At 42.1% G+C, this 22,264-nt stretch overlaps 2 long non-coding RNA genes across 2 annotated transcripts; one reads left to right on the forward strand and one right to left on the reverse strand.

The window, feature by feature from the left end:
* Positions 1–860: 860 nt before the first annotated feature.
* LOC122461521 lies at positions 861–17,990 on the reverse strand. Its single transcript, XR_006283463.1, has 4 exons — positions 17,905–17,990; positions 15,747–15,774; positions 3,098–3,203; positions 861–1,881 (listed from the first exon to the last, which is right to left on the reverse strand). It is a non-coding gene; the product is annotated as an uncharacterized LOC122461521 (long non-coding RNA).
* On the forward strand, positions 14,438–21,988 carry LOC119566964. The gene is made up of 2 exons (XR_005226574.2): positions 14,438–14,612; positions 21,689–21,988. It is a non-coding gene; the product is annotated as an uncharacterized LOC119566964 (long non-coding RNA).
* Positions 21,989–22,264: the final 276 nt, after the last annotated feature.

Here is a 22,264-nt window from a genome sequence, read left to right on the forward strand (position 1 = left end):
AACTTTTCCATCTAGCACACAAAGGTTTACTGTCAACTCCCTGTGTTTAATAAGGGCAGATCTTCTGAGACTAAGGTGGAAGGCCTCACAATCCAAGCATAGCTATCATTTAGAAAGCGTTCCTGGTTATGGACATCATTGTAGCTGATCTCCACATTATTATTAATTTGTATTGTAGTAATGCTTAAAGTCCCTCATCGATGATTGGGGCCCCATTGTGTCCGGCTCTAGAAAAACCCATAGAAGAGGAACAGAGGGGGCTGGAAATTCAACTAGAGACTTACCTTGCAAAATTTCCAGGGAATCACATTCTCAAAAGGGAAGGGGTTGTGAAGTGTATGGAGGAGACAAGGACATCCTAGAATCCTTGGCAATAGATAGCCCCCAAAATGTGGATGCAGACAAATGCCCCTTTACCTTCTGAAGGATCCTTGTGCCATTAGCCAATTTCAATACAGCAATAATGGGAACACTTCACAGCTTGTACTTCTTCTGGCGTTATCCATGGAGTAAGCCTAAGACAACAACAGGAAGAGTGGCTGGTCCTCTGTCCCATCTCCTTTGTGCCCCAGGCTTTACCCACAAAATCCAGCAGAGTATCTGTCCTCCAGAGAAAGTTCTACAGGCTTCGGGGAGGGAAAGAATGATTCAGGAGAACTGGGGTTCCTCCTTTGCATACCATGCACCCACTGGTTAGCAGAAATTGAATGGCACAGTCTAACCCCAGAGATGGATGGGATATATTGAAATATATAGGCAAGTTACCGGTGAGTTTTTTCTATTACTCCCAACAACTTATGCTGAATAATCAAAGAAAAACACTCACACAGAGGATGAAACATTTATTTAAACATTTAATAAGTGAAGGGATTGGGAGAGCCCCAACTTTCAAAATAAAAACATATCCAAAATAACCATAACACTCTGGCAAGCTATGTCACACCATGCCTTTTTGCTATAGATGCTACAATCTGTATCTTCCTATATCAGAACATAGTTTATGTACTTTTTAATCTGTACGGTATGTTGTCTAAAATCATATCAAATGTAATCAAAGTTTATTTATGCATACATATAAATAATTAGATAAGGCAACTGCAACACTAACTAAACATATATCAGAATTAAACTTCCAGTAGATCACTCATTCCAGAAGACTGTTGTTTCAAACTTGCGTAAGACGTCGTTCTTAGTGCCTTGTTTTAGGCATTTAAAATGTGTTCTAACACACATTTTTACAGGTGGATAGTCCCATGACTGACAAACTTTAGGAACCAGAGATATTAAGTATAAACACATTTTTAAAGATCAAAAACAACAAGAGCCAAATAAAAGAGAGAAGGGAATCCTCACCATTTTAAAAAAAAATCTGATTCCCCTTTTAGTCTAAACAGAAAGCTTTCAAACATTTCACAAACAATTTAAAATCCACTACAGTTTTGGGACAGGTGCTTCCCCATTTCTCTGCCCATCCCAACTCATACTGTCCATTAATGCAAGTAGAAAAGACTACACGGATACAACTGAGTCTAGGAACGAGTATACTTGGCCCAGATGTGTAATATTATTACAAAAGCAATAAAAAGAATACTTATGATCAGTACTGTAAAGGGACCGATTTTGATCCCATGGGAAGCATCAGTGTAGAAACTCCATACTCCTTTAGTGCTTGATGAAGAAGTGGAGAGGCTTGCACTGCAGTTATTTTTCCTTTGTTTGACACTCGATCCTGCACCCTTCGGCCAAACAGCTTTACCAGAAGATGTGCCAACAATGGCACCACTTGGAAGGACAGGCATGACAGAGCATGTAGGAGACAAAGCCCTCCCAGCAGCCGTCAGCACAGAGACTCACTAACCAAGCAACCAGTTTCTTCAGTGCCTGTTATTGAAGGACATTATCAAGAAGTGGCAACACCAAGTCTGCTAGTCATTTATATTCAGCTATTTATATTCAGCTAGTCATTTATATTCAGCTATGAGAGCTATTTCTGATATTGTGTGCATCAGAAAATGCCTTGTTCTTTTATAAGCTCTGCAGTTGATTCCTGTACACTAATGAGTGGGAAATCTTAAGAATTGTCACTGATACTTTAAAAAGCACATGGAGGCGAAAAACAATGGAACTCGGTTACACTAGCATAGATCCTGTGTAAGGCAATAGGGGTTGCAACCATGTCATCCTGAGCAGAATTTACACCAAAATGTATTAACATTATTAATGAAGAAGTGACAAAATACAGGGCCCTGGCTTGCGCCATTTGCAGTCCCGTTGACTTGGATGGAGTTATGTAGAGTGTCAATCAGGACCAAATTTGGTCCATATTAGAACCAGAGGTACACATGGCATTTTATATTCAGAGCGCCAAATTAGGAAGTGTTTGGCATTGATGTAAGTTAAACATCTATTGTAAATTGGCTAGAAAGTAGCCCCAAAGCATTCAGTGGGTATGTCAAAAGAGAAATTTCCTGAGGTGGTGGAAGGGAGATATAGAAGGTAGAACAGCTAACAAAAGGTATTAAGAATATGGGAGAGAGTGGTGTGGAAGCTGGAGGGAGAGACGGATGTCCTAGGCTTTATCCCATATCATCCTGTTAGACGGTTTACATGTTACATCTCCCTTCCAGCCTCTCAGGGAAGTTGCATCAGTGTGTGTGGCAGGAGAACAAAGTTACTCTATTTTAACAGTTACACTGATGTGTAACTTAAACCACCGTTTACAGCAATCCTGTGCTTGGGGAACTGACTTCCATGAGTTTCACGCACTTACACTTAATCCAAGTTGGGCACAAAATCTGATTAAGATCAGTTTAATGGGGTTGTGGGTAGGAATGGCTTTCTTTGGGGGAGGCAGAATTCTCATCAATGGAAGCTACACATTCAGTGAGGGAACCGTATTTCCCTACGCTTTTTGGTAATGTTTAGATGAAAGACATAAGGTATGCAGCTTTTGTAATACTTTCTTCCTGGAATAATATACTTGTACACTACAGGCTATTTTAAGAAACACTGAATAGCATTTTCTGTTCAGAATCATGGGTGAAATATAAGGGTTTAGTTCAAAAATTAAAATCAGCAGTGACTGCGTGTGACATACCAAAGTGTTAAGATAAACCGATCACATCTGGGTAATAGAAGATACCAAAGCACTTTTAGCGCTTGAAGTTGCAGTATCCATAATGTGGCCATACAATCACTACAGTCTGTGAAACAGAAAGACAAAAATTCCTTAGTTTAAACTGTTAACTTTACTGTCTTGGTTTTCTTTATTCCATAATCTCCTTTGCTTTCCATCACTTCCATTATAACCATTTGGGTAGGCAATAAATCCAAAACGATCCAATGGATTTTTAGATAATATTTTATGTAGTTTGGATGAAATTCAACCTCCATGCACATAGCCAGAACCAAGTATGGTGTAGATTTCCGATACGTGTGTGATTGGCAGTAGTGCAAAACCACAAGAAGGCGAGAAATCCACAGGGAACAGGGAATGATATGCCAGTCGTAGCTTATAGGCAGAATGCAGGGCACAGCATATGGAGCTGAACACCAAACACTGCCACTTCATTCTCCCTAAGGGCTTGTCTAAATTAAGATAAAAGGTATTCTTTAAAAACAAACATTTTAGCTAACACCCTTTTCCTACTCCAGACATACCTCATGTTGGGACCACTGGATCCATGTAAGCATAGATCCAGGATTTCCTCCCCTAGCTCACCCCCATTAACTCCTTCCATTCTGGCCTATTCAAAACCAATGCAGAGCCCTCCTTCACAGCACACAGCTTTGCAGAGCCCCCCATCAGCAGTTCCACAAACCTTGTGTGCAGAGAACCTATGGGGTTAGGGTTATCAATTTTGGTTGGCTGTATTCATGGAGGTTTCATCACATGATGTAATCTTTAATTAAAGATCAATCTTTAATTCCTGGAGACTCCAGGACAATCCTGGATGCTGGGCAACCCTACTATGTGTACTAGAGAGAGCTCCTCCTCAGCTGGATGAATTCTCAAAGTTCACTATCAGACACTACTTGTGACGTAATTGTTTTTATGATTAACAACATCCTGGTCCTCAGTCAGGGGGCAATGGTGGTCATATTTTTCTCATCTCCTGTTGTTTTCTAAAGCCGTATTATTTCCCTGTCTCAGACCCACCTTTGAAAACTTAAAACAACACAGTTGCTTGACATGCTCAAATTTCAGATGATTTACTTGTAGCTCAGACTTATGTGTTTATTCTCTTTAAACTTATTTAGTTTTCTCCATTTGTGTATTTGATTGGCAGAATACTGATCAACCAGTCAGGTTACTTGCACTCTTGTCTGCCTGATAAATATTCAGTGAGAATCACTGAACTGCATCAGTGGTGTTCTTCTTAGTAAATCTTTAAAAAGCTGGGGCTGCCAGAGGTACAAATTATTTCTGCCTTCCAGCTGTTATGAGCAATGCGGCTTTATTTAGCATTTCTTAACAACGCCTCCAACATCCTGTAAACTGGTCATGTATTACTGTTGAATGAATGTATAAATAATGGGAAATTAATTGCATACCTAAAATCTGTTAATAAAGGTGGTTAGTCGTAATTAGTTGGGCTGGAGCACTCTATTTATAATATATTTGCACCTGTTCTATTCTACTACAGTTTGTATTTTTTCAAGATAGACATGCAAGAAAAACACTTTATTGGTTTGAAAAAATGCTCTGGAAGCATCATTAAATGGTATTCTGCCCCTGTATCTAACATTGGTAGATTTGAAGATTTGTGGGGTGCATTGCATATCCAGTGGGTAGTACAGAGAATCAGTTTAGGATCCTGTACCAGAAGAGGATCCAATTTTAGGGATAATTCTACCCCTTTCCCACCTCACACATAAAGACAGAGCTGTACACATACAAATCCAAAATTTCAAAATTAGGACCAAGCTCGAAAAGCCCAAGGGTGAAATTCTGGCTCCACTGAAATCAATGGCAAAATTGGATTTCACCCCAGATTTTTTTAAAAAAGTGTTCTTGTGCACTTTGCTGCCATTTTGTCCACAATGTTTTTTGATGACAGTTCACCATGAGCCACTTGGCAGGGGAGTGGCTCAGCTTTTCAATGCTGGTTCCCATCTGAAACTACCTAGTTTCAAATAAAGTTCTTCATAAGCATTCACTGCTGCTCACTTCTATTACAGTAAAGCCTCTTGTACACTTACCACTATCAACTTCCCCCCTTCTCCACATGCATAAATATTGTTTCATTAAAAGGTATGTAAACACAATGAAACTACATGATGTAATGTTAACAGGAAATAGATCAGATGGTTTAGGTTAGCTCACTTGAGTATTTTTAACCAACTTTTCCTAAAGAATTTCCAATTTTTAAATAAATCCTGGAAGTCTCCCCACCTCCAATTTTACATGTTTTTAGTTGATATTACATGATTGCAGCTGTTGTTAAATTAAGGTTTAAGAAAAATAAAACCCAAAACTCACATGGTTTCTCTTTCAGATGACAATATACCCTGCAGCTACAAGAGGATAAATTAATAGGTACATTTCTCAATTCTTTTATCCTATTTCCTTCCATTCCAAAACTTAGTTGGCAAAAGGTCTGATGGGCAGGGGTGGCGAGTTGTATGGGCCTGTGGTGCTCAGGCTCCAGAAAATTCAGGCCCCAGAGGCCTGGTTCCACCAATATTTTGGGCTGGGTCTCTGGCCCCACCTGCCACCCCCAGGCAACCCTGCCTGCCCTGGACAGTGGAAGGCTGCCCCCTGCAGCTTGCACTGCGCTCCCTCACCGGCAGCTACCAGCTACAAGGAAGCGCTGCTGGGGCAGGCTGAGGCAGTTGCTGCACCTGCAGAGGGAGGAGGGGAGGAGGCGCATGGCAGCCCCCTCCCCGGCAAGCAACTCCAAGGCTCCAAGGTGAGGGCTTATCCTGGCTGGACTTCCTGAGCAGCAGCCGGGGAGGCTTGGGTGAGTGTCATGCCGGGGGGTCCCCTCTCCCCTCCCCTGGAGCTCGCTGCTGCCAGCGGGGGAGGGCTGGGGATGGGGGGATTCCACTCTGGCCCCCCGCCCCAGCTCCAGGGCAGCCTGCCTGCTGCACCCAAATTCCTCATCCCTGGCCCAGCCCCACACCCTGCACTCCCTCCCACACCCCAACCCTCTGTCCCAGCCCAGAACCCACACCCAGCACCCCAAACCTCCTCCTGCACCCCAACCCCCGTCCTACCCCAGAGCTATCACCCAGCACCCAAACTCCCTCCCAGAGCCTGCACCCCTCCTGCACCCAAACTCTGTCCAAGAGCCTGCAACCCAAACCCCCTCCTGCACCCAAACTCCCTCCCAGAGCCCGCTTCCCCTCCTGCACCCCAGCCCCCTGTTCCAGCCCAGAGCCCACACCCAGCACCCAAACTTCCTCCCAGAGCCTGCACCCCAAACCCTTTCCCGCACCCAAATTCCCTCCCAGAGCTTAGGCAGGTGGTGGGGGAAGACTTGGACCCATTCTGGGCACCACCAAAAATTATACAAACCTGCTGCCTCTGCTGATGGGATAATGGTGGTGTTGTAAACAAACCTCCCAGACTCTGGTCACTGGTAAAAAGTCAGCATTTGACAACACTTACCATAAACTGAGAAACAATGCTCCCTCCACTGCCAGCCAAATTAAAATTAGGAAATACTTGTAACCATGGCCCCAATCCTGCCATGGGAATTGCACAGATAGACCCCTAAAGTCAACAAAGCTCCATGTGGGTTCAGGGGTCCATCCACATAATTCTCTGTCAGGAATCAGCGCTCATGGGATAGGTTTAGGCAAATATTAAATTTTTAAGAGACCACTGAAAATACCACATTTAGGAAGCAGAGAAGTTAGGATAATAGCTCATGAAAATGAGACAAGCTTGTTAAGCTTAGTGCTTAACAAGCCTGCAGCTCACCAGACTATAAATACTATAAAAATATTACCCACACTTATTTTTACCTTAATATCTTCCTAATAAAATAACGCCATCTATAGTAAATATCAACAATCTGTTTTTGTTTGTAGGTTATATGGAATTGTCTTTTTGTTTGGTTCTTGGGCCATTAGGTCCAGTTTTATTTTAATTACTGCCTTAATTGTACAGCATCTCACATAACTTCACTGGATAGTTTATAAACAAATCAAGTAAGGACCCAACCATGGTAGCATTGATGGTCAATTTGCCATTCACCTTGGAGAGAGGAAAGATGGATTTATGATTAAGGTTGTGGACTGGGACTCTGGGGACTTGGGTTCAATTTCTGCTTTGCCATAGACATCCTGTGTTACCTAGGGCAAGTCACTTAGTCTCTTTATACCTCATCCCAAAGGAACTGTGAAGAGAAATATACTAATCAATCTGAGGTGCTGAGATACTGTGGTGATGTGGGTTATATAAGGATCTTAGATAATGACTAATAATTCCTAGCTCAGTGAGCAAAGGCTAAGGTACTAATGCATCAGACATTGAACACCAGGCTCAGTCTGGGTGGGTTTGAAGTTCAATGGATTATCCATTTCAAGGAGACAAGCAAAAGGAGGGCTGGGGACTGGACTTCTGTAGGGATGGACATCTGGAGGCTACATGTGCTCTGGGAACTTGTCCCTCGGGTCTGCCGTCACCAGCAGTTAATTCACACATTCGCAACTATGAAAGACATTTTCTCTCCTTGGAGATAATTAACAGTTTAGCAATAATCTTAGCCTCCCCCCAGTCCGTCTCCCTCACTGTTACCAAAACTATCCCAAAGAAAGGACAAGAAATAAATTAAACTTCCCATCACTGATTGTGAGACACTGAGTCAGCACACTATTTCTTACTGCTTGATAAGCAAACAGCAACAGTTTTTCTGCCGCTCCCTGACACCACAGCAGCCAGGAGGAACCTACGCAGAACTGCCATTTCCAACCACCCAGGAACCTTCTGATCCCAGCATTCCAGGCCTGCTTCTTTGAACCTAAATCATTCTATCATTCAGCACCGTCTCCTGGTGTCCCAAGTAACAGTAACAGACCCGATTAACCTCTTCAGTGCTGACAAATAAGATTACAGAAAACATGACTGTTTGGTGGAAAGACACACTCAGGCGAGCAACAAGGCTCATCCGTGCTAATGTTCCTGGAGGTGCAAATCCTCCAGAGGGAACAAGATGGAGGACCAATGCTTCATCCCCCATCTGCACTTGGCTTTGGAGATGCCTCCCCCCATGCCACCGATTAGACCAACCCCAGTTCAACTCTAGCTGGGAGTTTCAGGCCCTAACAGTTGCTACTGAGGATCAGACATTACTATTCCCACAGCATGGAGAGAGCTTGGAAGGATTTTTTCTGATGGATTGTTAAAAGCAGGATTTGAGGGATAGTTGTTTTATTAGAAGTGACATTGGGGAAATCTTGCCATTTGGTTTGAGAGAGGCTACTCCAGCCAAAAATAAAGTGAGAAATGCTTTATAGTGCATAGTACTTTGTCCAGACTAGTTTTCTTCTGGAGTTGAGTTGCTTCTGTAGTTTTTAGGGCAGGAGATGGACGATGTGGGATTTGCAGGGTTGGGGGGTTTTGGTCTGGGTAATGAGGAGGAACACAGATGGATTTGGGGCTGGCCGGTCAATAGAGGAGATTCAGGGAAGACCATAAGACACCTGAACATATTTAATAACCTTAAATCTAAGACACACATCAAACTTTGGATAATTTAAGGCCAATCATACACATTCCATTTGGACCACAAGCACAGTGAAACCAACCCTGCTGGTTACCTGTCTCAACCTCCTCAACTCAGGTGTCATTCACTGGGATAACCTATTGGATTACAAGATTGTATGTGTGACAGATGTGCTGATTACCTCCAGAGGCCATAAGTCAACACAAGGGGCAGTTGGGAGGATGATTGGCCAAGAGTGAGGAAGCAAGACAGAATGTCTTTGGGACTCAGAAATCAGGTAGTGTTTGGGTTGTGAAGGCTGCCATGTGAGATGCTAGAACAGCTACACTAGACCTGACTTTAGCTGGACATCTAGCTAAGGCACGGTATACACTAGAAAATTAGGTTAGTTTAACAACATTGATCAGGGGTGTGAAAAATCCACTCCCCGAGTGGCATAGTTAAGATGACCTAAGTCCCTGTATAGACAGCTGAAGAACTGTTCCATTGACCTAGCTACCACCTCTCAGGAAGGTGGATTACCTACACCAACAGGAGAACCCCTCTTGTCGGAATAAGTAGTATAGACAAGTTCTGAGAGAAGATGGAGCAGCATGCTGGTAAGAGCCATGTAGCAACCTGGCTGAACAATTCACAGAACTGAATCCTGGCAGGCGTGCAGGATCTGCAGGGACACCCAATGACCTCTACTGGAGGAATGGGCTAAAAGGGGGAAACCCTGCCCATCTTCGGATACTCCCTGGTGCCCAAACTAGAAACGATTCTTTTTAAAAATTGTAACCATTTAAATTGGTAAGCCTACAGTACTTGTGATTTTTTTCTCCAACCCTAATAAAACATCTCTTAATTTGAGCCATTTGTAGGAATGCTTATTTGGACCCACCAGGTGCTAGAATATATGGAGGCCTAGCAATTGATGTGCCTTTAATTCTTCCCTCCAAGTACTGCAGAAAAAAAGGGCTGATATACCATGGCGAGGGCCTTACCAAATTTATGGCCATGAAAAATGTGTCATGGACCGTGAAATCTGGTCTTCCCCATGAAGTCGTGTCTTTTGGATGCTTTTACCCGACACTATACAGATTTCATGGGGGAGACCAGCATTTCTCAAACTGGGGGTCCTGACCCAAAAGGGGGCTGCAGGGTGTGTGTGCCACAAGGCAATTGTAGGGGGGTCACAATATTGCTACCCTTAGTTCTGCGCTACCTTCAGAGCTGGGCGGTGGGAGAGCAGTGGCAGCTAGCCAGGTGCCCAGCTCTGAAGTAAGGGTCGTATGGTATAGTATTGCCACCGCCACCTTTACTTCTGCACTGCTGCTGGCAGTGATGCTGCCTTCAGAGTTGGGTTCCTGGCCAGCAGCCGCCACTCTCCAACCACCTAGCTCTGAAGGCAGCACAGAAGTAAGGATGGCAATATCGTGACCCCCCCCCTTACAATTGCCTTGTGGCACACACACCCTGCAACCCCCTTTTGGGTCAGGACCTCCACTTTGAGAAACACTAACTTACAGGTTTTACGTGTTTATATTTTGCCATTTTTAAATACATATTCTTGCTTTGTTCCACACTGAAATTTAAGATTTAAATATCTGAAACCATGAAATTCAAGGTTTTAAAAATGCTGTGATCATGAAATTTGCACAAATGGACCATGAATTTGGTAGGGCCTAAACAGCACTCCAATGATCCTCTCAATTGAGGACAGTTATGTGGGCATCTCCCCAAAACCTAATGCATGTGTCAGTAGATTTGACCAGGTCATGTTCTCCACTATCCGCTAAGTCAGTGGTTCTCAAACTAGGGCCACCACTTTTTTTGTTCAGCGAAAGCCCCTGGAGGGCCGGGCCAGTTTGTTTACCGCGTGCGAAGGTTCGGCAGATCGTGGCTCCCACTGGCCACAGTTTGCTGTTCCAGGCCAATGGGGGCTGCGGGAAGTGGCACAAGCTGAGGGATGTGCTGGCCGCCCTTCCTGCAGCCCCCATTGGCCTGGAGCGGCGAACCGCAGCCAGTTGGAGCAGCGATAGGCCAAACCTGCAGACGCGACACATAAACAAACCAGTCTGGCCCGCCAGGGGCTTTCCCTGAACAAGCGGCGGCCCTAGTTTGAGAATCACTGCACTAATGACCTCTAACAAGAAACATCAAAATAGACAAACAAGTCTTAAAATCATTAATCCAAAACTGATAGGTATAACTACTACTAGGAGCCAGATTAACGATTCCCACTTCACCTCAATAGGATCTATGTGGTAAGAGAGGGACTACTTCCACATAGATTGTGGTTGTAGAGGTGGAGAAATTGGTATATTTCCAGGATAACATTTATCTTGTTGGAATACAGTTCTTTACAAGACTGTGGGCTCTTGCACTCTAACTTGGAGGTCCTTACTCAGACACACAACTATAGGTGGCTGCAAAACTGACACTGCCAGATTTGGGGGGCTGAAAAAAAGATAGTGCTTCAGTGAGCTGGAGATAAGGAGGACCTTAGAAATATCACTCCTGAGAACAGGCACGGTTCTTAGAGTCTCCAAATCTTCTCATGTAGAGCTAGCAAATACAAGAGGAAGGACTCAATGAGTTAGAGCACAGAGCTAGTATGCATTTGTGACAGAGTGCTGGGAACAAACAACTGAGCAAGCTCTCTGACTGTGCCTGATTAACTAACAAGCTACTAATCCCATTAACAGAGGGTTGAGAAAAGCACAGGAAGGACATGCTGAAGGGGAAGAGGCAAACAGGCTAGGAAAGCCAGAACCAAGAAGAATCTCTGGGTGGAAAGATCTCTTCCCGCTCCTTGTAGAGGGTGAGGAGAAACTAATGCTGTAAATGGTTTGGTGTATGGATCAGTGTAGTGGTGGGAAAACCAATGTAAATAAACTACACAGTGATGTTTAACAACTGAAGGTTTCCAAATAATCTGTGTAGACAGCAAAAGACAGGGATGGGACCTTGCCCTGTCAGAGGGTCGATTTAACAATACTTGGCCAGCTGGTGATGAGCTCAACCGGGTCAGACCTTTATGGGTCCATTTGGTCTTAGGACATGACACATTTTCCTTCTGCTGCACTCTATGTAGTATTGTAAGATCTAGAGATATAACTCTCGAATTGGACCAGAGTCAACATATTTTCCTCCTCAAAATACCTATAATCTCCAGTCAGTGTTTCAAAGAAAGATTCTGGAAGCCTTGGAGGATGATAGCAGGACTCAGCCTTGCACTATTCCTACAGCTAAGACCATTGTGCTCACCTCAGAGGTTCCTGTTGAAGGCTCAGACAATATGATCTCCACCAGAGTTTTGATAGACATTGAGTGAGGGCTGGGGGACTTTTCTGCTTGCAATAAGACACTCATGAGTGGGAGGTGTCCTGCCTAGTATGTGACCTGAGTTTGGGACCAGACATGATTTCTTGCTACCCCAGACTAGAAGAGACTGGGAAAGAGGTGGAAACATGTTCACATTCCGTGAGGTGGGTGAATTCTACTTTAACTGATGCAGAGTCACTTTGACAGGCTTTCATGCGTAGCCCAGCACGTACACCAGAAGCTTAAAAAAACAAGCAAGCAAAAAAAACCAAGGGACCCTGGAAGACCTCAAAAATCATATGCATCACATTTTCTGCCACACATTTATACAGCTCCATCTTGAAAGAGCTGCTGTGTTAAACCTAAATACTGATCTATATCCATATATAGTTCTAGGGGATGAGAGAAGGGGAATAAAGCTACTTTAAAGCTACTTTTCCCACATCAGACCAAATTTGAAGACTTTTTAAACCATGCATTTCTCCTTGATCTTGTCACATTTCGTATAATTTCTTAGTTGGGTGTAGCTCAGCTTGAACAGCTATATGCAGTAAAATTCACATTCAGTTTTCTCCCTTAGCATGCCTGTATTTGATATGAAGAAAGGTGATATGGCTAATAAATTACAACCTCTGCAGTTGCAATGTGTACGTGCAGCTGGCAGAACATGCAGTGCCAATCAAGTTGCTCGTGATCTTCTAGCCATTTGATAAATATTCATGAGGAAGCATTGTGATGAGTCACTAGTGTTCCCTTTTAGTAAATCTTTAAAAAGCTGGTGCTGCCAGAGGTGGAACTTATTTTTGCCTTCCAGCTACTGTGAACAATGCAGCTTTATTTAGTATTCCTTTAGAGACTCAGAAATCCTGGAGATGGGTCACGAATTACTACATATTACTATGTATATAAGTGAATAGTTAGTTTTATACCTTTTTAAAAAGTCAAAAGTCAAACTCTTATTTTTTCTTTCAACTGAGGCAATTGTAAGCAAAATAATTTTAAAATAACCTTACTAGTATTTGTTACGCTTAGATACTGACTTGAAAGTACTCTAAAAATATCTTTCATTAGCATTCTGACTCTCCACGGAATGTTGGTAGATTTTAAATCAAGTGTGTTACAATGTACAAGTAGTGTGTAAGAATGAATTGAACTCCCAAGCAAGCTAATTCATGACAGCCAATTTAGCATCCCATATGTGAAGGAAGTTATGTGCTTCTAGAGTTGAACCCAGAAGGCCATGATTTCAATACACACATCTTGAATCCAATTTTCAAAATTAGACAAACCCCATGCATACAGATTTTTAAAATTACCCTCACATGGACACTGTCATTTTAGGTATGATGTGATTTGGTTATGTTGCACCTGGTCCTACTGGCCAATTTGAAAGCCAGTTGCTTAGTTTTCATTGCAAATTGGAAAATAAAAAAGTCCCTCAGCTGGCCATTCTAGATCTACCACCTCCACCATAATGCTGGCCCTTGAGCTCTTGATGCTGCTAGAGTCCTTCCCCATATTTATAAATATCATTGCTAATGATGAGCACTTCAGTGGGCGCTATGGGTGCCCAGCACCTCGTGGGGGAGGGAGGGGAGGGAGAGGGGAAATCAAACCACTTATTTAGATACTGTCATGTATATTTAGCTGCCTAATTTCATGCACATAGGTTTGAAAATTTTGGCCTGAAGGACTTGCCCCGGTCACACAGTGAGCTACTATCCATGCAGTGGCTAGAACCCTATATTCCTGAGTTTCTGCCCTTTATTCTATCCTTGAAAAGGGGAATAGTCATAATCTACTTTAGCTGCTGAGGGTGAGTAAACAATTCACAATGGATAATTTGTTTAGTGAATTTAGCTCTCACACACTTGTGCCCTGTCTGCAGACTGCAAGTTTTAAAATTCGTTCCTATTCAGACATTCAATATTACCAAATTTCAGCATGCCGGTGGCTCACAAATCATCTATTCACTGTTATGCTCTGATATTAGAGCTGTATGATTGTCACATAAGTCACATGGTGGGGAGCTCCCACTCCACAGATCAACAAAGTGTAGGGTGATCAGACAGCAAGTGTGAAAAATCTGGACGGGGGTGAGGGGTAATAGGAACCTATGTATGGGGCGATGTCAGCAAACCAATAAAGTGCCTGAAACCACTATGGCTTGTTGCTAAAAGCAGCCAAGTCAGCAAGCCGTAAAGTGGCCATGTAGCAAACTCAGCTTGACCAAGGCAGGAGGGGAGGAGGTTTTGAGTGCCACAGAAAGGGCTGCTTGACCCAGCATCCTTCCTGATAAGAATTGTGTTGAAATTGCTGATACATGCATTTTAGACGAGCAGGATATGCCCCAGGAATGTCTATTGGGCCCTCAAGGCTGCAAACTCTGGAAAAACCCACACCTGGTTAATCAATAATCAGAAGGAGCCTCTTGCTTGCCCATTGGAACTGCTTGCTTAACAAGTTTTCTTTAAGGGACATGTCATTCTATTACTAATATATAAATAAGGGGGAAAAGTTTGAGGTAGTGGGACTCTTCAGGACTGGACTCTCCCTCTGGATGCATCTTGTGTTTCCCACCAGCAGACAGGCTGCCGCTGTGCTACTCGAGAGCCACACTCAGCTTCGGTAATTATTGAGGGTTGGGGGTGTTTTACTAACCTGTAGTAAAACATGTGTAAGTGCTTGAGACTAAGTAAAGTTTAGCTTTAAGTGAAAGCACTCTTGTGTTGTCCTGTTTGTGCCAGCCATCTATCGGTCGGACGGCCGTGTCTCCCCAATTTATTTCCTGACACCACCTCGCACAGAGTAAAAGTTACTTAGAGCTTTGGGTTGAAAGAACCCCAGGTAACACCTATATAAGAAAAAGACCCAAAAATCGGGACTGTCCCTATAAAATCGGGACATCTGGTCACCATAACAATGTGAAAGAGCCCTCTGCTTCCAGAACCTTAGGTGGCTGGTAAAGTGACAAGAAATCCAACCCCTACTTCACGCTGCAGCTATCCACCGATTGGAGGATGGACGTGCCATTCCAGAATGAGACTGTGCAGACTGTAGGAGGGAACAAACTGCTGCTGCAGAGACACAGCCGCATGAGACACAGAGCTCAGGACTGGGAGCACCCCATCTGTGTGGCCCCTGGGAACCTGCAACCCGCTGCATGTGAGAATCATCCAGACCCCAAAAGGAAGGAGGCTACCCTGATCCACCATGACTAAGGAACTAATGGTGGAACACAGACTGTTCATTTGCTGATAAAGATGTTGGAGTGAGGGTGGGGTGAATCCCTATCGTCCAAAGACTGTAGCTTGTTTTTCCACCCAAAGGCAAGAGGTGAGAGCTTGGAACTAACTACTAAAAAAGGGAGCTTCCGCCATAAATGGCGTATTTTCTGGTCCTGATTGTAGAAGTTAGATAAACTACTGCCAACCAAAGTCACATTTAATTTTGTAACGAAACACTTTATAAAGTTTCCATTCTACAAACATTTACACCAACAAAATTTTGCTCTCATTCTGTTCACAAATAATGGGCGGAAAGTTAGCTTGTGCGGCTCAAAAGCTTGTCTCTCTCACCAACAGAAGTTGGTCCAATAAAAAAAAATTATATATATACCTCCCCCATCTTGTCTTTCTGACATGACACAGTAATACAGGGAGCAAATATCTGAGTAAAAGATGCCAGTTTACACAGTAACTTTTCAGAGCAGAACTATATTTCATAGAATTCCAGGAATACTACCAAGCAGACACACTATACCTTGTCCTTCAGATGGGCCTGCAGTAACCTGAAAAGAACAGAACAAGAAAAATCAACAACTGTTCACCTGTGTTGGCACACACTGAACAAACTCAGCCTTCTCACACGTGGCGAATTAGTGACGCACTAGATGCCAAGATAGTCTTGGAATAAGTTAAAATGTGAACATACCCTGTGTAAAAATCTGAGAAGGAAAATCCCCTAAGTCAGAGGTGCTCAGCTGACTGCTAGAAAAACAGGTATTCTGGTAAATCAACTGCTAGGCATATTTAATCATAGCTTGAACATTAGTATCTTCATAAATGATCTGGAGGATGGTGTGGATTGCACCCTCAGCAAGTTTGCAGATGACACTAAACTGGGAGGAGAGGTAGATACTCTGGAGGGTAGGGATAGGATACAGAGGGACCTAGACAAATTGGAGGATTGGGCCAAAAGAAATCTGATGAGGTTCAACAAGGACAAGTGCAGAGTCCTGCACTTAGGACGGAAGAATCCAATGCACCGCTACAGACTAGGGACCGAATGGCTCGGCAGCAGTTATGCAGAAAAGGACCTAGGGGTTACAGTGGACGAGAAGCTGGATATGAGTCAACAGTGTGCCCTTGTTGCCAAGAAGGCCAATGGCATTTTGGGATGTATAAGTAGGGGCATAGCCAGCAGATCGAGGGACGTGATCGTTCCCCTCTATTCGGCATTGGTGAGGCCTCATCTGGAGTACTGTGTCCAGTTTTGGGCCCCACACTACAAGAAGGATGTGGAAAAATTGGAAAGAGTCCAGCGGAGAGCAACAAAAATGATTAGGGGACTGGAACACATGACTTATGAGGAGAGGCTGAGGGAACTGGAGATGTTTAGTCTACGGAAGAGAAGAATGGGGGGGATTTGATAGCTGCTTTCAGCTACCTGAAAGGGGGTTCCAAAGAGGATGGCTCTAGCCTGTTCTCAGTGGTAGCAGATGACAGAACAAGGAGTAATGGTCTCAAGTTGCAGTGGGGGAGATTTAGGTTGGATATTAGGAAAAAAATTTTCACTAGGAGGGTGGTGAAGCACTGGAATGCGTTACCTAGGGAGGTGATGGAATCTCCTTCCTTAGAAGTTTTTAAGGTCAGGCTTGACAAAGCCCTGGCTGGGATGATTTAATTGGGGATCAGTCCTGCTTTGAGCAGGGGGTTGGACTAGATGACCTCCTGAGGTCCCTTCCAACCCTGATATTCTATGATTCTATGCGAGCCCCATCACTGAGAGGATGAAACAGCAGCAATGCTCAAACTAGGAAAGAATCAAACAGACCAAGCAAAAGATTTGACACAGATTCTACAATACAAGCAAAAGTATTAGCAGTCACTTAACAGTTATTAGGCAGCATTTGTGACCAGCCCAGGAGCCAGACAGCTACTAATCCTTATATGTTACTCAGAATAATATAGGCCCTGGATCAACAAAATATTTATGCACAGGACTAACGACACATGTGAGTATTCTCAATAAGCTCAATGGGACTACTCACATGCTTGAAGTTAGGCATGTGCTTAAATTCTCGCTGAATCAGGACCTCTGTCATCAGTCCTTCGGATGTCAAGAAGCTGCCCTATATAGTCTTCATTCTACATATGGTGGACCTGGGCAAAAAAAAAAAAAATCATTGCAGAATGGATCAAGCCACTCTGGTGGTCTCACAAGGCACCATAACCAAGAAAATCTCCATAAATGAGAGAAACCTAGGAATGGCTTTTCATCACACCATATTCAATTATTTCTTTGTATTTTAAAAAGTCTTCTACTGGAAGGTGAACAGCAAACTTACTCATGAGTTACATGAGTGATCAAAACCAGGGACATGTAGTAGATGTACAGGTAAATGTTATAATCACTTAATGGTTTCTATTGGCACAGCATTTTATATGCAGTTTGGTGCAGATGTAAGTGGTTCAAGACTTATAACTCAGAAGAAAGGTATGTTATTGGTATAATACATGAATATATTAATGTCTGTATGTACTCATTCTGGCATTGCTATCTAAGGGTAGATACACTAGCAGCCATTTTAACAATTTGATATTTCACAGGAAGTGGCTGATGGGAATGAAAAAAGTTGAGACCCCCAGGATAAGTCATTCAATTCTATGCACATATTAGCATATAAATAATGTCTTACCTGAGTGCAGCTCTTTGTGGCTTTAACTCTGGACCTATTATGGAGGGGGGAAAATAGCCTTAAATTTGGATCTCCTCTTCAGGCCACATCTGGACTTCAAAAAAAGGATTAGACAGTGAAGTGATACTAATTCATTGACTGTTTATAGCTGGGAGATTTAAAAAAAGTTAAAATGTTTAACGGAACAAAGATTTTCACTAAAAAAGGAGTGAGAGCAGTTAGGAGTGACATATGTGGAGGTTTGCTTTCATTTTGAAGGTTTGTTTATGCGAGAAAACAGGAATGTGTAAGGAAGCCAAGCTTTCTTTGATGATTGGTTTCATAAATTTATTAGCTGAATCATAGACATGGAGACAGGATTGAAAGTTCATCAGCTATTGGCACTGAGATAGAAATGTTCTGTTCCTTCTCTCTGTCTGTTTAAAGTCTGTGTGCTAAATCCCAACTCCTTTTTCCTATTGCCAATGATTACCTTTCTCCCAATGAGAATAAAACAAATCAGTAATAAAAAGGTAAAAATCAGAGGGCACACGACATATTGAAATAATGAAACAACTCTATGACAATTCATTTGGGAATCGATTTAAAGATATTTCTCATAATCAAAACCCTAATTATTTCCTCAACCTCTTATATGCAGTTCACCATCAAACCTGACAGAAAAAATAGACCGTAGGCCAAAGCCATCCTGGTGCAACTTCAGTGGAGTTACAGAAGGAATTAATTTAGCCCCTTGAGTTTACTGTGTATGAACTACAACACCTGAAATCATTACCCACATATCAAATGTGACATAAAGGTAACTTTTGTTTGTCAATGCAGTTCTAATCAGGATTAAAACAACAGGCTGCAATGCAAATAAAAAGGACAATGCAAATGATCCAGGGTTTGGCACCAAGGAGGAACATACACAAACAGCGTTCTTTTGTAAAATTGCCCTGTGTTTATTCAATAACTCAGATTAAAAAAAAATATATAAAAAAAGACCCTAGTCCCTGAGCCATACTACTTCCTAATTTGCTTAGGAAGAACACAACAAAATCAATCTGCCTTCAACAGGAGCATTATCTTCATGATCTCTTCAGAAAGCTGTTCACATGGAACCTGCATCTTCTTCCTTTGTGCATTTGTTCCCTCCTGCTCCCCCTACTCCTTGAGGCCTACACTACACTGGAAAACATTTACCACTTCAGCTGTACCAGCAAACCGTCCTACTGTAGACACAGCTTAAACCAGCAAGTCTGCACTTGTTTCAGTGTAACATACAAGTTCCCGGAGTGAATTAAGCTATCTTGGCAAAAGGCCTTTTTTGCCAGTATAACTGCATCTTCGCTAGGATCCTTTGCTGGTATAGAAATATTGTAAAATGTCATACCCCTAACTGACAATACTATACCACCAAAAGTTTCCAGTTTCTAGCCCCTGGCCAGTATAACAAGGACCATCTGCTACAGCTGACAGAATCCAAAATACAGCTGCCTTCCTTCAGCTCAAAAGAAGCCAGGAAGGAAGTAAAGCCAACTGCACTTTCTTCACAATAGCCAGTTGGTGGTACCTATGAACGAATCATTTCTCTAGTCACTTGGAAATTTCCTTATTGTGAAATGGTCACACACACTAGCCAGGAACGGCCTTCACACACTAGCCAGGAATGGCCTTCACAGTACACCCCATTATAGCCAAATAGGTAGTAAATAAGTGAGGTGGAGCATTTCCATTTCCCTCCCCCCTTTCTGTTTATTTTATTTGCCGTTTTAAAAACAGGACTTTGCCTTCTCCAATTTCTAGAGAAAAAATAACAAGGACAAAATGTGTCTTCTGAGATGCATAGTGTGCAATAAAATACTATAAAAGAGAGAAAGCTCTGTGTGTCTCTCTCTCCCTCTCTCAGAGGTAGGATCAGAAACAAACAAAACTTGAGATAAGCCATTTCCAGCCATGACTAACTCCATGCTGGACTTCTTCTGGATTAAGCATGTTTATTCTCATTCTTTAAATGAGGAAACGTAAAGATGATGTTTTATTCTGAAAAAATAACTTTACAAAGATCTGTAGCTTGTCATAGATTCAAAGATTTAAGGGCAGAAGGGACCTTCTAGTCCAATGTCCTGTATACAGACCATACAACTTCATCCAGGGATTCCTGGAGCTAGTCCTATTTTAACTTGATTTTAACCAAAAAAGTTTCATTGGGTTCACTCCAGCTGAGGATGTAGCCCATAATCTCGATAAAGATTTATTTTCTTTTTTCTTTAATTCACAAACAAATCTTGTTACAGTTTTTCTACGGCTTTGACATCCAGAGATAGAAATGCTAGCGTGCAAGCTGTTTTAGACCAGATTGTTCAAATTACTTTCCAGCTTTATAAATGAACCATTACTTTTCTGCTTCACTGATTTTTGTTCTGTCTTTCCAGATACTATCTTCTGTGATGCAGGTCCAATGAATACAAAGTTTTAAATTATATATAAATTTAGATGGTCAAATTTCATCAAATGAGGTCAGAGGACAGATAACTCCCTGTGTTTTGGGGTTTTATGTGATTAACATGCATTACTGGAGTCGTTATTGGATCTTGTAGTATATGGTTCCTTCGCACATTTTCCTAAACACATACAGTACACCACATGTATAGATCAATATTGGTACATGCTTTAGATTGTAATATATTCTCTTTTGTGTAGAGAATAAATGGTCACAAATCTGACATCAGGAATCGTAACATTCAAAAACCAGTAGGAGAACACTTCAACCTCTCTGGTCACTCAGTAACAGACTTAAAGGTGGCAATTTTGCAACAGAAAAGCTTCAAAACAGACTCCAATGAGAAACTGCTGAACTGGAATTAATTTTCAAACTAGATACCATTAAGTTGGGCTTGAATAGAGACTGGGAGTGGCTGGGTCATTGCATAAAATGAATCTATTTCCTTATGTTAAGTATCCTCACACCTTCTTGTCAACTATCTGAAATGGGCCATCTTGATTATCACTACAAAAGTTTTCTTTTTCCTGCTGATAATACCTCATCTTAATTAATTAGCCTCTTAGAGTTGGTACGGCAACTTCCACCTTTTCATGTTCTCTGTATGTATATATATCTTCTTACTATATGTTCCATTCTATGCATCTGATGAAGTGGGCTGTAGCCCATGAAAGCTTATGCTCAAATAAATTTGTTAGTCTCTAAGGTGCCACAAGTACTCTTTATACTATGCCTTATTTTTTTAATCCTTTCATAAAAATGCATATGGACTGCTTCTACTCTCCTGTTGGAATTTATGGGCCTGATCCAATATACATTTATAGTCATTAGGAGCCTTATTATTGACTTCAATGGGCAACAGACCAGGACCTAGAAGGATCTTTTCAGCAAGGAAGAAACTGATTGTCACCACTTTGTGTATGACACTTTCACCATTTCTGCTTTGTATTCACTTCAATGCAAAAAGTAAACAAGCAAAAAACAACAAAAAACAACCCTAACTACTTTCTGTTCCAGTTATTTTAGGTGTTATAAACTCAGTAAGTACAACATTTTCAGAATGTAAAGGAGTACTTGTGGCACCTTAGAGACTAACCAATTTATTTGAGCATAAGCTTTCGTGAGCTACAGCTCACTTCTGCTCAAATAAATTGGTTAGTCTCTAAGGTGCCACAAGTACTCCTTTTCTTTTTGCGAATACAGACTAACATGGCTGCTACTCTGAAACCTGTCATTTTCAGAATGTGTGATTTTCAAATTGATGCTGGCATTTAAATAATTCTTTGTTATTTATTTCAGATACAAATTAACTATATGAAGTAGCACCCATATGCAGGAGATGGTGGCATCTGGAAAAGGGAGCTGCAAGTGCAAGCAACAGGTGGATGTCTATTACATTTCTCCTACTAGAAGAAAGCCATGAACACTTAATGATACCTACCATATGCAAAGATGTTCCAGTTACAAGTCCACATGACAAAATGAAGGCCTCTCCGTTGCTCATGCCATATTTGAAGCACACAGAAACCCAACCTCTTTTATAGTCCCCACACATTCATTGATTAATAATCAATAAAAAATTATTTCTGACTCATCTAAGCAGAGTACTTTCCTAATTTACATTCCAAACACCATTGGGGGACTTGCCCAACATCTTAGAGCTCTTAAATATGTATTTTTACAATCTTTTGACTTTGAAAGTTTATTTTTTGTTGCTTTTAAAATACAAAAAAATATTAATCTACTATCTTTGTGCCAAATTTACACCATTTATGATGGCATCTGTGCCATAGTGTGACTTAAGGTCCACCAGGAGTCATATAGGGAATATGGCATAACCCCTAGAGAGGGGGCCCATGTCACCAGCCAGTGCAA

The sequence above is a fragment of the Chelonia mydas genome, chromosome 8, assembly GCF_015237465.2.
Source record: "Chelonia mydas isolate rCheMyd1 chromosome 8, rCheMyd1.pri.v2, whole genome shotgun sequence".
Classification (NCBI taxonomy): domain Eukaryota; kingdom Metazoa; phylum Chordata; order Testudines; family Cheloniidae; genus Chelonia; species Chelonia mydas.